Source organism: Cebus imitator, unplaced genomic scaffold (assembly GCF_001604975.1).
Source record: "Cebus imitator isolate Cc_AM_T3 unplaced genomic scaffold, Cebus_imitator-1.0 Scaffold924, whole genome shotgun sequence".
In the NCBI taxonomy this organism is placed as follows: Eukaryota; Metazoa; Chordata; class Mammalia; order Primates; family Cebidae; genus Cebus; species Cebus imitator.
Genome location: NW_016108239.1, coordinates 117167 through 134727, shown reverse-complemented (window position 1 = coordinate 134727; position 17561 = coordinate 117167). Strand labels below are relative to the sequence as shown.

At 42.7% G+C, this 17561-nt stretch overlaps 1 pseudogene; it reads left to right on the top strand.

The window, feature by feature from the left end:
* The first annotated feature begins 1835 nt into the window (after window positions 1-1835).
* LOC108298264 lies at window positions 1836-17469 on the top strand (annotated as a pseudogene).
* The last annotated feature ends 92 nt before the right edge of the window (window positions 17470-17561 follow it).

The window sequence follows — 17561 nt, the reverse complement described above, 5'->3', positions numbered from 1 at the left end:
TTAAGAGGAGATCCAAATTCAAATAATAAAAAAGTGTTAACAAAAGAAGCAGCTGAGAAGTTAAAAATAATTGAAGAAAAAATACAGCAAGTCCAGGTAGAAAGAATTCACAGTAACTCACAGCTCATTGTATTCTCAACACCTTATTCTCCAGCAGGAGTCATTGTTCAAGATGAAAATTTAGTAGAATGGATCTTCTTATCTCACAATACAAGTAAAATTTTAACTGTGTACTTGGATCAAATAACTAGTGTCATTAGTCAAGGCAGAACAAGGAGTGTTCGATTGTCTGGATATGAACCTGACAAAACAATTGTTCCTTTAACTAAAAAACAAGTTCAACAAGCTTGCATCAATTAGATCAACTGGCAATTAAGCTTGGCAGATTTTGTAGGCAACATTGATATCATCATCCTGAAACAAAAGTTTTTCAGTTCCTAAAGCTTACATCATGGGTTTTACCTAAAATTACCCAAAATCAGCCAATAGAGGGTGCAGTTACTGTTTTTACTGATGCATCTAAGAATGGAAAGGCAGCTTACACAGATCCTTTTCCTAGAGTTATCCAAACAAATTTTCAGTCAGCACAAAGAGCAAAGTTACAAGCAGCTACCTCGGTTCTTACAGATATGCAGCAACCAGTTAATATAATTTCAGACGCAGCTTATGTAGTACATTCTACAAAAAATATAGAAACTGCATTGTAAAATACATTCAGAATGATCAATTAAGAGAGCTATTTGAATCACTTCAAAAAGCAGTTAGAAGCAGAGAAACTCCATTTTATATCAAACACATTCGAGCACATACTTGTTTACCTGGACCGTTAGCTCAGGCAAATGAACAGGCAGACTTACTGGTTTCTCCAGTTTTTACAGAAGCTAAAAAAAATTTCATTCATTAACACATACAAATGCAGTAGGTTTAAAAAATAAATTTTCTTTAATTTGGAGACAGGTAAAACAAATTGTCTAACATTGTCCTCAATGTCAAGTTCTCCAGCTGCCCACTCAGGAGGCAGGGGTAAATCCTAGAGGATTATACCAAATTCAGTTTGGCAAATGGATGTTACTCATGTTCCTTCATTTGGAAAATTATCTTATGTTCATGATACTGTGGATACTTTCTCTCATTTCATTTGGGCAACTTGAAAGCGGAGAAAAGACTGCACATGTTAAAAAATGCCTATTTTCTTGCTTTGCAGTTATCGGAATCCCACAAAAAATTAAAACTGATAATGGGCCAGGATACTGCAGTAAGTCACTAAAGCAGTTCCTAGAACCCTGGAACATGATTCATACAACAGGAATCCCCTATATCTCCCCGGAACAAGCAATAGTAGAAAGGCATACAGAACCTTAAAAGCTCAATTGGCAAAACAAAAAAAATGGGGGAGTGGAGGAGAAAATAAGGAGTATTTTGCTCCCTATGTACAATTACAATTGGCACTAATCACTTTAAATTTTTTGAACATTTCCAAAGATCAAGTGTCCACGGCTGCAGAACAACATTGTGTTGGACACAAAATTAATCCGAATGAAGGAAAGACAGTATGGTGGAAAGATTCCACCCTCAGTTAGTGGAACTTGGTAAAGATTATAACCTGGGGAAGTGGCTATGCTTGTATTTTACCAGGCAAAAACCAACCTCACATTTGGGTACCTACCAGACAACTGAAGCTTTACAATGAAACCCTCCAACCCACGGAGCAAGAAGAGAAACAAACCAGGCCCAGGAGTGGTGTGGCATAAGGTAGCCGAACTGAGTGTCTCAGGGATAAAGGCAACACAGAAAGCCGACCCAACAACATGGGGTAAATGAAGAGTCTGGTGCAGATGGCAACAGCAAGCCTGAAGGAGACTCGCATGGAGGTGACACCGGGTAATCTTATTCTGGCAGCAGTCATGACTATGACTGCCATGGTAAGTAATAACCCTGTTTCAGCAGAAGAGAACTATACATATTGGGCTTATGTGCCATTCCCACCTTTGATTAGACCTATCATTTGGATGGATTCACCTACAGAGGTGTACATAAATAATAGCATTTGGATGCCTGGTCCTACTGATGACCGGCGTTCTGCTCAACCAGAGGAGGAAGGAATGTTAATGAATGTCTCTCTTGGATATCGCTTTCCTCCTATCTGTCTCGAGAAAGCTATAGGGTGTTTAACCCTAAAGCCCCAAACCTGGTTGATACACATCCCAATGGATAATAGAACTGGTCCTACTTATCATACCATCAGTGGAATGTCCTTTAGACCAGATACCCTGTATAAGATACAACCCAATGGACATTACACAACTTTTGAGTACACTAATCAATATAAGCCAAAGGGAAAAAAAAAAAAGCTGCTCAAAAATCAATCCAGAATGGACTCCTCAATTAGAAAATATTACTTGGAAATATTGTATAGCTAACAGGGCAGTCATACTTCAAGATAATGCATGTGGAACAATCATTGATTGGACTTCTAAAGGTGAATTTTTAAAAGATGTACTAGACAGGTATCTTGTGTAGATGTGCGGATATTGTTAGAAATAACCGAATTCTTAATAACTAGAAATAACTTACTAAAAGAATAGAATCTCATTTTCCCATTAAATAGGAAGATAAAGGAACAGCCCCACCCAGACCAAAGCTTATTAAACCCATTTTAAGGCCAGAGCATCTGGAGCTGTGGAAGTTGGCTATGGCAACAGCTCATATGAGTGTGTGAAAAGTGAAAGGATCCATTGGCACAAAAGCAATCGAGCTTCTTTTTTAATATTGATTTAACCTTAAACAGAACTATTCCATTTCAAAGTTGTGTTAAGTCACCATATATGTTGGTAGTAAGAAATGTAAGCATTAGATCTGATACTCAAACCCTTACCCATGAAAACTGTATAAATTGTTTACTTGCATTGATTCAACATTTAATCTTGAAAATAGTATTTTACTAGTCAGAGCCAGAGAAGGAGTGTGGATTCCAGTAACTCTTAACAGACCATGGGAAGTCTCTCCTTCAGTACACATTATCACAGAGGTACTAAAAGGAATCTTAAATCAATTAAAAAGATACTTATTTACTCTGCTTGCTGCTATCATGGGAATTATAGCTGTGACAGCTACTGCTGCAGATACAGGAGTAGCTTTGCACACCTCAGTTCAAACTGCCCACCATGTGGATGTTTGGCAGAAAAATGTTTCTAGCCTTTGGAATTCTCAAACAAGAATTGATGAAAAATTGGCAAATCAAATTAATGATCTTTGACAGACTAATTTGGATGGGAGATTCAGTAATGAGCTTAGAACACAGATTACAATTGAATTATGACTGGAACATCTGATTATTGTATTACCCCTCATACTTATAATTCTAATGAACATCATTGGGAACAAGTAAGGAGACACTTATTAGGGAACAAGGACAATTTAACCTTGGGCATTGCCAAATTAAAGGAACAGATTTTTCAGGGCTCACAGGCTCATTTAAATGTTTTACCTGCAACTGATATATTAAAATGAGCTACAGATGAGCTTTCAAGCCTGAATCCTATCAAGTGGGTTAAAACTCTTGGAGAATAAGCAATAGATAATTTTCTTTAGCAGGTTTCTGTTTATTCAGTCAGTTTTTAGTCTACAAATGCAGCAGAAAATGTCAGAGATAACCAAAGACATGAACAAGCCATGATTGCTTTCACTCTCTTAGCTAAAAAGTAGGGAGGAGATGTGGGAAGAGATGGCCAGGGGCAGAACTGTGTTACTTATAGTTAAATGATTACAAGCTTGCTTTGCTTTTCATACACTGAGATTTGTGCCATGGATTATATACAAACTATGGTGCAGTAAAATAAAAGCAGAGATCAAGCAGTAACAGGAGGCCTACGGTGAGGACCATCTGAGAGCTCCCTAGAACCATGGAATGGTGCAGTGTGGCTGCAAAGCAGAAAAAACTGCTTTAGTCCCACAAGTCTTCCAACATAGAGTTTGTGTGAGGATCTCATAAAAGAAACTTATGCAAAAGACTCTGGGAAGTAAAGCAACCTCTGCTCACAAGGCTCGGAGGGTCTTGCAGATGGGAGCTGTTAAGGCCCGAAGGTCTTGCAGGGCAGACACACTGGAATGCCACAGGCTCTGCCTATGTTCTTAGGCTATGGAGCAATTCCAATTACTGTGTCCACAATGCTGGGGAGATAAAAGCCCCTCGATGCGTTGTGTGTGGTCAGACCTCATGGTGCCTTATCCGCTGCACCTCTCTTCCCAGAACACCTGAATAGACAATGGGTGGTAAAATCTCAGTGTCCTTAGTTAGCATTTCTTAGAATAACCACGTTTGCTATTGAATGCTGCAGACACATGCTCTTCCTCCAACTATCTTCTTCCTCAACCTCCCTCCCCACAGCCTGCAAGGTTAACAAGATAATGCACCCAATAAAAGTGCATGAAGCCCAGATCTCAATGCCAACGCAAATCATGCTGCAAGGGTGTGTTGGACCCCTGGACCCATGCTGGAAATTCCATTCTTCTGTCTTTGTCTTTATTTCTTTTCTCACTCCCTCGCCACTGCTGGGACATGGGCACCACGTACACGGTTGGGTTGGTTCCCAACATATAATAATAAAGACAAGCTCACTAGTGAAATTGTGATTGTATAGGAACACACAGCTGACAATTAACATTGTCATCCTCACATGTAGACAGAGCCTACTGTTGAGGGCCTGAATCTCAAATGCATATGCAGTAAACAGCTGGAATTGTGACTGTCCTACATGAATCCAGGCACAGATAGGATGGTTACTCACTTCCAGACCAAGCTTATGGGCACCCTGATGACCCTGTACCTAGCCAATAGGAGAGACACTGACTCTCATACCTAGGCCAAGGGCAACTGATAAGATGTTGGGACTATATAAGCATGAAAGTCTCAGACAGATTGTGACTCTCACACATACTGTATAAAGCTTCCAAGTGGTATAGAGAATGTCATAACAGGGCGCAGGATTATCAGACTCTTTTACCAGTGTCCTGCCTATAGTGGACATTGTGACATATCACTGGGCCTAGCTATCAGGTGATGTGACTCTCCTGCCATGGTGAATCTGTGAATTTGTGTCTCTTGTATGCGCAGTCAGGTAACAGTAACAATTGTCACAATAAAACACGTCCAGAAACAACTATTTAGGTTCTGAATCTCACATTAGGTGGCAGTAGAAAGTTGAAATTTTAACTTGCATACATAGATCCAGTCCACAGGTAGTTTGGTGAGTCTCGAACCAGGTTTCAGCACAGCTGTAGGATGTGAGTCCTGTACATGGACACAGTCACAGGTGGGATTGTGGCTCTCATGCATAAATTCGGACCACTGTTGAGATTGTTGATGCTGTATTTGGGTCTAACTCACAGGAGGTGTTGACTCTCATACCTTGAGCTGGGACATGTGCGGGATTATGAATCTCATCCTTGGACTTTGTGCAGGTGTGATGTTACATATACTTTTGTCTAGCACCTGATTTGACTATCCTGCCTGGGTACAGCTCATGAGTAGGAGTGTGAAATATAACTGAGCCAATAACCTAGGTAATCTGTTTCTCTTGCTTAGGCCCAGTCCTCAGGGAGAATTTTGACATATCCCTGGGCCCATTACCTAGATGATATGACTATTCCCTTGTGCCCATGCCCCGCCCATAACGGGAGTTATGACTTATCACTGGCTTGTAACCTAGGTAAAGAGACTATTCTCTAATTCCTGAGCTCTGCAACAAGTGGGGATTTTGACATAATGATGAGTACCACACCCAAGTGATATGCCCCCCCTGCCTGAGCAAAGCCAAGAAGAGGCATTGTGACATATCTATGGATCCATCACCTAGGTGATGTGACTCTCTTCTCCTGCCTGGGTCCTGTACAAAGTGTGAGTTGTGACATATTGCTAGATCTAGCACCCAGGTGATGTCTCAGACTTGCTTCCAGAACACCTGTAAGCCATAACACCTGTACAAGGACACAGCCACAAGTGTGATTGTGCTTCTCATGAATGGATTCAGACACCTGTTGAGATTGTTACTGGTGTACTTGGATCCAGCTCACACTTCCATGCCCTAAAATAACAGTGACAGTCAGAGGACTACTCTGCCTAGTCCTCAGTAGGGCTAGTGACATATTACTGAGCCCAGCACACAGGTGATGTGACTTACTTGCCAGGACCCTGCACACAGGAGGCGTATTGACATATTACTGGCCCAGCATTTAGTTATATGACTCTCCTGCCTAGTTCATATCCACGGGTTGAATTTTGACATTTGCAAATATTCAGCTCACAGGCATGGTAACAGTTCTTTATAAGTGGACCCAGCCAATAAGGAAGATTTTTACTCCTGTACCTGGGCTTAGAACAACCAGTGTGGCCCTGCATCTCCTACTTGTAGAAAGATCACAGAGAAGTATGACACTCACACATATTCTATAAAACCTTTCAGTGCTACAGAGTGTCATAACAGGGCCCAGCACACAAGTGAGATTGTTAGTTTCTTAGACAAAACTAACCAACAGTAATAAATATCACACACTTACATAGACACAGTCAACATTTAAGGTTCTGAATCTGTCATCTGGAGATTGCAAAAAGATAAAATTGTGACTCTCACTTGTGGATTCTGTCTATAGGTGGAATGGTGACTCTCTGACCAAGATTCGGCACAGTCATGAGGCTATGCCTCCCCTTCCAGGACACTGCTCATAGGTGGAGTTGAAGCTCTCATGCATGGATCCAGTCCAGCACTGAGACTGTGAGTCACAGACTTGGACTCAACTTACAGAAAAAGTGGGCTCTCATACCTGGAGCTGCGATGTGTACAGGATTGTGAATCTCATCCCTGGACTGTCCCCAGGGTGTGCTTGTTACATATCCAATTACCAAGCACCTGATTGATTTTACTATTCTGCCTGGGCTCAGCTCACAGTTAGGACTGGGACATATACTTGGGCCAAGCACTTAGGTGATATGCCTTTCTTGAACCCTGCCTATAAGGGGGATTGTGGTAACCTCCTGGATAATCAATTAGGAATGAAATTTACTTCTTCTTCCTGTGACATATCCACAGGCAGCATTGTAACATATTTTTGGGCCTTTCATGTGGGTAATGTGATTCTTCTTTTCTCTATTTGCTGTGCCCCAAGTGGGGATTGTGACATATCACTGGGCCCATTATCTAGGTAATAGGACTCCTTCCTCTTGACTGGGCTCTGCTTACAAGGGAGATTGTGACAAATTGCTGGCCCCAGCACCTAGGTGATATAACTCTCTCATCCTGCTTGGGCCTTGCCCACAGAAAAGATTCAGACATATCAATGGGCCAAGCACCCACATGGTGCTACTTACCTGCCTGTGTTCTGCCTGCAGTGGGCATGGAGACATAGGCCTGGTCCAGAACCAAGATGATGTGACTCACCTTCCTGCCTCCTGCCCACTGGTGGGATGGTTACATATACTTAGGTTCAGCTAAGTATATATAATAGTAATGCTCACACAGGAACCCAGCCAATAAGAGAGATTTTTGCTCTTACAGTTAGGCTTATAACAACAGGTATGCTTCTGTTTGGCCTACTTGTAGAAAAGTCATGAAAATTAGGGAACTCACACATATCATATAGAGCCCTGGGGTGGTACAGAGATGTTGTAACAGGCCAGCAAACACATGAGATTGTGACTCTCATAGCACACTCAGCCAACAGCTAGGACTGTTACCCTCACACATGAACACGGCCCACTCCTGAGGTTCTGAATCTCGTTCCTGGTGGCAATCAGAAGTTGGAATGGTGATTCTGATACATGGATTTGATTGACAAGTAAAATAATAACTCCTGGACAAAACTTCAGCACTCCTGATAGGCTGTGACTGTCCTACCAAAACACTGTGTTCAGGTGGAGCTGAGGCTGTCGTGTATGGATCCTGTCCACTGTTGAGATCATGAATTGCATGCACAGATGCTGCTCACAGGAGGTGTTGAGTCCCATACCTGCAGCTAGGACATGTGCAGGATTAGAGATTTTATTCCAGGATCTTCCTGTAGGTGCAATTTTGAAATATACTTTTGTCTATCATGTGATTAATCTTACTTTCCTGCTTGGGTCTAGTCTGCAGTTGGGATTGTGACATATACTTGGGGTGAGTACATAGGTGATGTGATGCTTCTGCCTCAGCCCTGCTCACAGGAAACATTGTGACATTTGGCTGGACTCATTATCTAGGTAATGTGACTTTCCTTTTCTTCCTGTGCCCTGCCCCTAGTCAAGATTTTGATAAATCTCTGTGCCAATTAGCTGTGTGGCATGACTCTTCTCCCTTGTCTGGGCCCTGCTAACAGGGAACATTGTGACATATCACTAAAACTCAGCATCTAGGTAATGTGACACTTCTTGCTGCCTGGGCCCTACTTACAGTAGGAATTGTGACATACCGCTGAACCAAGAACTCAGATGATATGACTCTTCTGCCTGTGCCCTGCCTGCAGTGGGCATTGTGACATATCACCGAGCCTAGCACCAAGATGATGTGACTCTCCTGTCTTGTCCCTGCCCACAGGTGAAATTAGGACATATACCTGGGCCCAGGTCACAGGCATAATGATGACTCTTATATCTGGACACCGCTAGTAGGCAATATTTTGACTCTCATAGCCAGGCTTAGGGTCATGGGTAACATCGTGGACCTTTTCATTTATAAAGTTTACAGAAGATTACAAGACTCAGGCCTATTGTATAAAGCTCTAGAATGATACAGAAAGTTTTATAACAAAGCCCAACAGGTGAGATTGTGACTCTTATAAGAAGACTCAGCTGACACAATCTCTAATCTCACACACAACACAGCCTACTAATGAGTTACTAAATCTCACACATAAGAACAGTTGCAAGTTGGTACTCTCATATGCAGAACTGGTCCACAGGTGGCTTGGTGACTCTTGAACCATGAGTCAGCAGACCTGTGAGGCTGTGACTCCCCTACTGGAACACAATCTGCAGGTGGGATTGGGGCTCTCATGCACAGTCCTTACCCATTGTTGAGACTGTGACTCCTGTACTTGAACCCAGCTCACAAGAGGAGTTGCCTGTCATACCTAAGTCTGGAGCTTGTGTGGGACTGTGAATCTCATTCCTGTACATTCCAAATTGTTTGATTGGGACATATACATTTATCCAGAACCTGAGTGATTTGACTCTCTTTCCTAGGCCCAACCCACAGATAAAATGTGACACAGACCTGGACATCACCTAAGTAATGTGAAGCTCCTTCCTGGGCTCTGTCTACCAAGGGAATTTTTACATATTACTGGGATCAGCATCCACTGAGGTGATATGAGTCTTCTGCCTGAGTCCTGCCTATAAAGGACACTGTGACTTTCTCTGGGTCTATCAAATAGGTAATGTGACTTTATTCTGCCTTGACCCTGCACTTTGAGTACATTATGATGTATAGCTGGCTAAGTACTGTACCCAGCAATGTGACCCTCCTTCCTGATTCTTTCTACAGGAAGTATTGTAACATATCACTTAGCCCAGCACCTAGGTGACGTCATTCTCCTTGCTTGGCTGGTCCCTTCCCACGGAGGAGATTGTGACTCATTGCTGGGTCCAGCACCAAGGTGATGTCACTCTCTTGCTCTGCCCATGGAGGCCATTGTGACATATACCTAGGCCAATCACCTAGGTGAAGTGAGTCTCCTCTCCTTCCCGAGATCTGCCTATGAGGGGGTTTTGAGGTATCACTGGACCCAGGATCCAGGTGACGTGACTCCTCTGCCAGGGTTCTGTTCAGAAGAAGGATTGTGACATGTCCCTGGGCCAGCAACCAGGTGATGCGCCTTTACTTCCCTCTCTCTGCCCACAGGTGGCATTGTTCCATTTACCCAGGACCAAATCATAAGACACAATGATGACTCTTGTAACTGGAGCCAAGACATGTGCGGGATGGTAACTCTTATCATTTGTCCTTTCCACAAGTGTCATTGTGAAATATGCCTTTCTCTACATGTGAGTGATTTGACTCTCCAGACTTGGCCCAGTTCATAAATAAAATTGTGACATATACCTGGGCCAAGAACCTAGGACATATAACTCAATGTCCAGGCCCTGCTCTCAGAAGGATGGTGACATCACACTGAACCCAGCACCTAGGTGATATTATTTTCCTTTTCTACATGGGTCCTGCTTGCAGTGGGACTTGTGACATATCAATAGGCTTAGCATCTAGGTGATGTGACTCTTTTTTTTGCCTGGGCCCTGACCACATGGGTAATTGTGACATATCGCTGGCCCCAACACTCAGGTAATGTGACTCTCTTATCTGGGATCTGCCAACAGAGGACAATATGACATATTTCTAAGCTCAGCACCCAAGTGCTGTGAGTCTCCTGACTGGGTTTTGCCCACAGGGAGAACTGTGATCTATCCCTGAGCTCAATACCTAGGTTTTGTACTCTCCTTTTTACCTAGGCCAGCCTACAAGGGTAATTGTGACATATCACCGAGCCCAGCATCAAGGTGATGTTACTCTTCTGTGTAGGCCCTGCCAACAGAAAAAATATTTGACATATCCCTGGTTTGGCATCCAGGTGATGTAACATGTTTTTTGGCCCACACACACAAGTGTGATTTTCACCTATACGTTTTCCTAGTGATTTGCCTCTTTAGCCTGGGCTAATCCCACAGATAGGATTGAAACATACACCTGGCCTAAGCACATAGTTGATGTAACTCTTCTGCCTTGGTGCTGTCTTCAAAGTGGATTGTAATATATCACTGGGCCAGCACCTGGTGATGTGACCCATCTCTTTCTCCTGGGCCCTGCCCCCAGTGGGTGTTGCACATATCCCTGGGTCCTGGACCCATGAGATGTGACCCTCTGCCTGAGCCCTGCCCACAGGAGTCATTGTGACATGTCTCTGGGCCCAACCCTCGGGTAGTGTAACTCTTCTCTTGTGCCCAGGTACTGCTGGCAGGAGGGATTTTAACATAGGCCTGAACTAGGCACCTGAATGATGTGACACTCCTGCCTGAGTCCTGCCACCCTAAGGAGAAAATTTTACATATTGCTGACCTCAGCACCAGGATGAAGTGACTCTCCTATCTAAACTTTTTCCACAGCGGGTATTGTTACATATTCCTAGCCCAGCACCTCGGTGATGTGACTCTCCCATCCAGTCACTGCTCACAGGTGTGTTTGGACTCAGTTTACAGGCTCAGTGATAACTCTCATACCTGGACCTAGCCAGTTAAAAAATGTTGACTCTTGTGCCTCTAAATAGGAAATCAGGTAAGATCATGTGTCCATATAAGAATTAAAGTCTCAGAGCTGACTGCAACTGTCATGCAAATTATATAAAACCTTCCAGTGTTACAGAGAGTGTCATAACAGGGCCCGGAACACAGATGTGATTGTGACCCTCATATTTACACCCAGCTGACAGTAAGGATTGTCACCTTCACACATGATCACAGCCCACTGTTGAGGCTCTGAATCTCCAGACTGGAGACAGTCAAAACTTAGAATTGTGACTCTCATATGTGAATACAGTCCACAGGTTGGATGGTGGCACTCAGATCAGGATTAAGGACACCTGTTAGGCTGTGATTTTTTCTCCCAAGGCACACTGTGTAGGTTGACCAGGCTTTCATGCACAAATCAAGTCCACTGTTAAGACTGTGACTCATGTATTTGAGCTAAACTCACAGGAGATGTTGACGTTCATACCTGGAGCTGAGACATGTGCTGGATTGTGAATCTCATTTTTGGATTGTCCCAAAGGTTTGATTGTGACACATACCTTGCCTAACATCTGAGTGACTTGAGTGTTTGAGCCTAGCATTAATGCAGATGGGATTGCTACATATCCCTAGGCCAGTCACTTAGGTGATGTGACATTTCTGCCAGGGTAAGGCCCCACTCTGAGAAAAAATTTTAACACATTGATGGATTCAGCACTTAGGTGATGTGGCCCTTCTTCCTGGGTCCTGCCAAGGGTTCAGACTGTAACACATATCTGGGCCCAAAACACAGGTAAGGCAATGACTCTCATACCAGGACAAAGACAATAAGAAAGATTTTTATTCTTGTAGCTCAGCCTAGAACAGTGGGTAAGTCCAGGGTCTCCTACATGTACAAAGTTCACAGAAGATTATGACACTCACAGATATCACATGAAATGCTCAGGTTGTACAGAGAGTGTCATAACAGAGCCCAACAGAGAGAGGAGATTATTACTCTCCTGTGCACACCCAGCTGACAGGATTGTCACCCTCACACATGGACAGATCCCACTGATGAGATCTTGAATCTCATTTGTAAGCACAGTCTACAGTTGAAATTTTGTCTATTATATGTAGACTTGGCCACAAATAAGATGGTAACTCATTTCTGAACCCAGCTTACAGGCAAGGTGATGACTTTTATACCTAAACCCAGCAAATAGGATAAATATTGACTCTTGTGCCTGGACTTAAGGCAATGTGTAATATCACGGGATTATATCACCACAAAATCTCAGAGCAGATTGCAACTCTCACAAATATCCTATTAAACTTTCTGTGGTACAGAGAGTAATAACAGGGCCCAGCACAGAGGTGAAAGTGCTACACTTGTATGTACACCCAGTCAACAATAAGAACTGTTGCCATCTCGCATAAACAATCCCCTGCTGAGATTCTGAATTTTTCATTTGAAAAAAGTTGAAAGGGAGAGTTGTGACTCTCATATGTGGATCTGGTCTACAGGTAAGATGTTGTAGGGTCCAGCCTTACAGGGTCCTGTGAGCCCTGTCTACTGGTGAGGAGATGAGAAACTGTAGAAATAAAGACACAAGACACCAAGATAGAGAGTTTGGGCCCAGGGGTCCACTGCCAACCAAAGCGCAGAGTCAGGCAGTGGCCCCAAGTGTCTGCACACTCTGACTTTTACTGACTAGAAAGCTGGGGGAAGGGTACATAGGGCAAGGCATTGGTGATCAGTGATAGGGTCAAGTACATCACATATCATATAGATAGGGGCCTAGTAAGAGAATGTATTCTCTTTCCAGGCCCATAAGGGGCATAGTTTCGAAGACAAGAACTTCCCAGCTCCGTACCTCCCCTCCACCTCTCCATCTGGGAATTAGAGGTCTTTGTTTAAACTTTCACTCATGTGGAAAAAATCAAAGATCAATCACTCCAGTGGAAGTTTAAAGGAACTTTTCATAGGCTCAGAAAACTTGAAGGGGGTGAGAATTCCTCTCATGTTAAAAGTCCCTATCTCTCTTGTTTGGGTGGACTGCATATCTGGATCCCCTTCCAAATCATTGTGGAAGCTTCCCTCTCTCATCTTTTTCTCTCTTATTTTTCTCTTTCTCTGTCTAAATAAATCACTTTCTGCAAAACTTTTTGGGGTCCTATATTTACTTAATCACTGACTGCACCCAGCGTGGTCCCCACTCCCAATCCTGGGTGAGTGAGAAACCAAGAGCCTGGAATAACATCCTCTCAGGGGAGCTGAGTCTCCCCCACTCCCCGGAATTTGATCATAGAACTTTCAAGTAGCCAAAATGAGGGAATGAGTATAATGAGTCAGCACTTTTCCATGCTTGTCAAGAGAGGACAAAGACATTAAGATTTATGTTACTTTTACTGATTCTACCTTCTAGGAAAAAGAGGACCCAGGTGCAGAAGCAGAACATGAAGGTGGACATGGAATGTGACCACTGAAGCACAGCATCACATAGAGACAATTCTTAATTCCCCTAGATGTCTGCAGGCCTACCTCACAGCTGTTAGGCCCACCGCAAGAGCTTGGGGAAGTGGAGTTTTCTCCTAGCTCCTCTGTGGAAGGAGACATCTTTGATGTCCGCTTCCATAGCTTGCTAAACAGCAGGCACTTTCCCAGCTCTGGTGGTGCCTCATAGCCAAGGCACCCTCCAGCAGCCCTCACATGGACATGACAGAGAGCTTAAAGCATCTTGCTTTAGGGTCACTTCTTTCACAATGTCACCTTAGGTTCACATTTTGCAATCTGAGAGGCATTAGTAAAAGATTATGCTGAGTATATACATTTATATATATATTAATGATCACCTATGAATAACTAAGATCACCTATGAATAAGTAAGATCACCTATAAATAAATACTATAGTTATATCTCTAGATATTTTCTTCTTCATTATTTATGTGGGAATAGGCTGAGGCTTCTGATTCCTGCCTCAGCACTTAGACAGAAAGACAATCAAGCTTCAAATATGGGGCACAGCAGGCCAGGACAGATTTCAAATAATCACCTCCAGTTCACAGAGGAGCCCGTGGCATCATAGTTGTGTACGCTGTGAAAGATCAGGAGTCCTTCAATAACGTTAAACAGTGGCTGCAGGAAATATACCGTTATGCCAATGAAAATGTCGACAAATTGTTGGTAGGGGACAAATTTTTGGTAGTGAACAAATGTGATCTGACCACAAAGAAAGCAATAGACTACACAACAGCAACGGAATTTTCTGATTCTCATGGAATTCTGTTTTTGGGAACCAGTGCTAAGAATGCAATGAATGTAGAACAGTCTTTCATGATGATGGCAGCTGAGATTAAAAAGCGAATGGGTCCTGCAGCAACAGCGGATGGTGCTGAGCATCCAATGTGAAAATTCAGAGCACTCCGGTTAAGCGCCAGGTAAAGGTTGCTGCTAAAATTTGCCTTCATCCTTTTCTCACAGCAATGAATTTACAATCTGAACCCAAGTGAAATAACAAAAATGCCTGAATTATACTCTATGTAGCTACGCTACAACAGACTCTTAACGTCTCCACAAATGTCAGAAATTATAAATGGTCAATACTGACATTTTTTTATTCCCTTGACTCAAGACAGCTAGCTTCATTTTCAGAACTGTTTTAAAACTTTGTGTGCTGGTTTATAAAATTATGTGTAATCCTTGTTGCTTTCCTGATGCCAGACTGTTTCCCATAGTGGGTTAGAATATATTAACCAGGTGCAGTGGCTCATGCCTCTAATCTCAGAATTTTGGGAGGTCGAGGTGGGTGGATCACTTGAGGTCAGGAGTTTGAGACCAGACTGGCCAACATGGTGAAACCCCATCTCTACTAAAATTACAAAAATTAGCCAGACGTGACGGTATGCATCTGTGATCCCATCTACTCAGGAGGCTAAGGCAAGAGAATCACCTGAACCCAGGAGATGGAAGTTGCAATGAGCTGAGATCATGCCACTGTACTCCAGCCTGGGAGACAGAGCAAGATTGTCTCTGTCTCTCTCTCTCTCTCTGTCTATATATATATATATATATACACACACACACACATATATATATGCATGATATAGGTGTCAGGTTAATTCTTCCAAAGATGAAATTTAGCCATTTCCATCAAACAGCACAAGCACTGTCTGTGACTTCCCATGCAGAATGTTTAGTGAGGTGTTATATTTAATATCAGATATGGTAGTTCTTCCTTGTAGAGTTATACATGGAAAGATTATACTTTCTGAATAATAGTTTCTTCATGCTCTGTATATAACTGATGGCTGCAGAATATTGTAATTTGTTGCACACTATGTAACAGAACAACTGAAGACATGTTTAATATATATTGTATTTATTGAAAGTAATAAAAAATTATTCTAGCATATAATTTATAAATAACAAATATACAATACTGTTTATTGTAAATTTCATACAATCAATTGATTTTCACAGAATGTATTTATTGATTTTCTTTTGAATGCTTAGGTTGTGGAAAATCTGTTGTTATAATTAATGAGCAAGTATTTTCTAACAGAATATTGGTAGATATTATTTATGTTAAAAAGACAAAAGCAAAACTAAAATGAATGTCAGAATTTATTTACCAATGCTTCTTTGATGAATAGGATTATAGTTTCTAAATACTGAAAGAAGATTTTTTTTTCATTTTTTCATGCTATTCACAATGTATCTGCTACAAACACATTTGTAAGTTTAATCTGCATCATTAACATTTCCTCCATTACGCCCTTAAGTTTAGATAATTGTTGAAATAATAAATCAATCTCTGATTTATAGCATTTGCCAGTCTTCATGGTGGAAATACTCCCACAAGCTACCACTGAACACAGATTTGGGAAGAGATGCAGAATATGCTACAAATTCTATAGTGCTTCCACCATGTGGATACCAGAGAGATAAATGATCTCAAGAGCTTAAGTGATAGCAAATTATAGTAAAGTAATTAGGATACGATAAGCCCTAAGTATTTATTATAATAGCTGAATGTTTCATATTGGCTGAATTTAACAACCAGCTTGTAAAAATTTTTGAAAATTTAACAATCAGCTTGGGGTGGTGGCTCATGCCTATAATCTCACCACTTTGGGAGGCCGAGGGGGCTGAATCAGTTGAAATTAGAAGTTTGAGACCAGTCTGGCCAACATGGTGAAACTCTGTCTCTACCAAAAATGCAAAAATTAGCTGAACATGGTGGCAGGTGCCTGTAATACCAGCTGCTTGGTAGGCTAAAGCCAAAAAACTGCTTGAACCTGGAACGTGGATGTTGCAGTGATCCGAGATAATGACACCACACTCCAGCCTGAGAGACAGAGCAAGACTTCATCTCAAAAATAAATAAATAAATAATCAGCAGTTGAGAGGCACATTGGTGAGAGCTCTGGTGCACTGTGGTGAGGCACTCACTTGAGCTTTAGGGAATCCGGGCAGCTGAGACGCAGGGGCAGGACATAGCCAGGATCTTAAATGTCAGCAAAAGCTGAACCTCTAGGACCTCTAAGTCCAGGGTAATGGGTGGATCTGAGGCTTTACAATAAGGGGGAAGTTACTGTGTGTGGTAGAATAAGGTCTAGTACTCAAAGGAGTGAGGAGACTGAGAGCTCCCCAGGAAACTGGGGTGGGAGAGAGAAGCAGGGAAAGGAAGAAGAGCTGAGTGCTCGGCACTGTACAGAGGAAGCCCACCCCAGAGCAGCTCCTCCTTCAAACTTCAGGAAAAGCTGCACCACAAATAGAAAAGTCACTTGAAGAGTTAAATTTCTTGCAATAAAATGCAGTAAATAGGCTGACGGTTGTGTTAGGGCTGATGCACACACAACCCAGAAGTGAGAGAGCATGGGGTACCCTGAGAACTAAAAATGATTTATTCCCTGAGCCCTGGGAGTGAGGTGGGGAGCAGGAGAAAGGCTGACCTTCTGAAGCCTGGTGGACAGTGACAGCCCTGCCCTGTGCAGGTCAAGGCCCCATGTGCTTCTGTCTCAAGCACAGTTCTGGGCCTCTTTGCCCCTTTTCTGTGGGTAGCTAGCAGGTGGCCCCCACATCAGAGTCAGATGCCCCTGCTGGACAGATCTTGATCTCCTGTTCTTAACCCCAGAAGTCTTCCTAAGGGCAGCGAAGCTGCGGAATGACAGTACTCAGGAAAGGTTGCCTCTGAGGAGGCCACGGACACCTGTCCCTTTGCCAACAATGACCTGAAATCAGGGGCTCCTGATGGAGGACAGTAAAGATTTTTCCCCGGCTGCAGAAAGTCTTCTCCTTGGACTCTTGAAGTTCACCCCATGGTGACA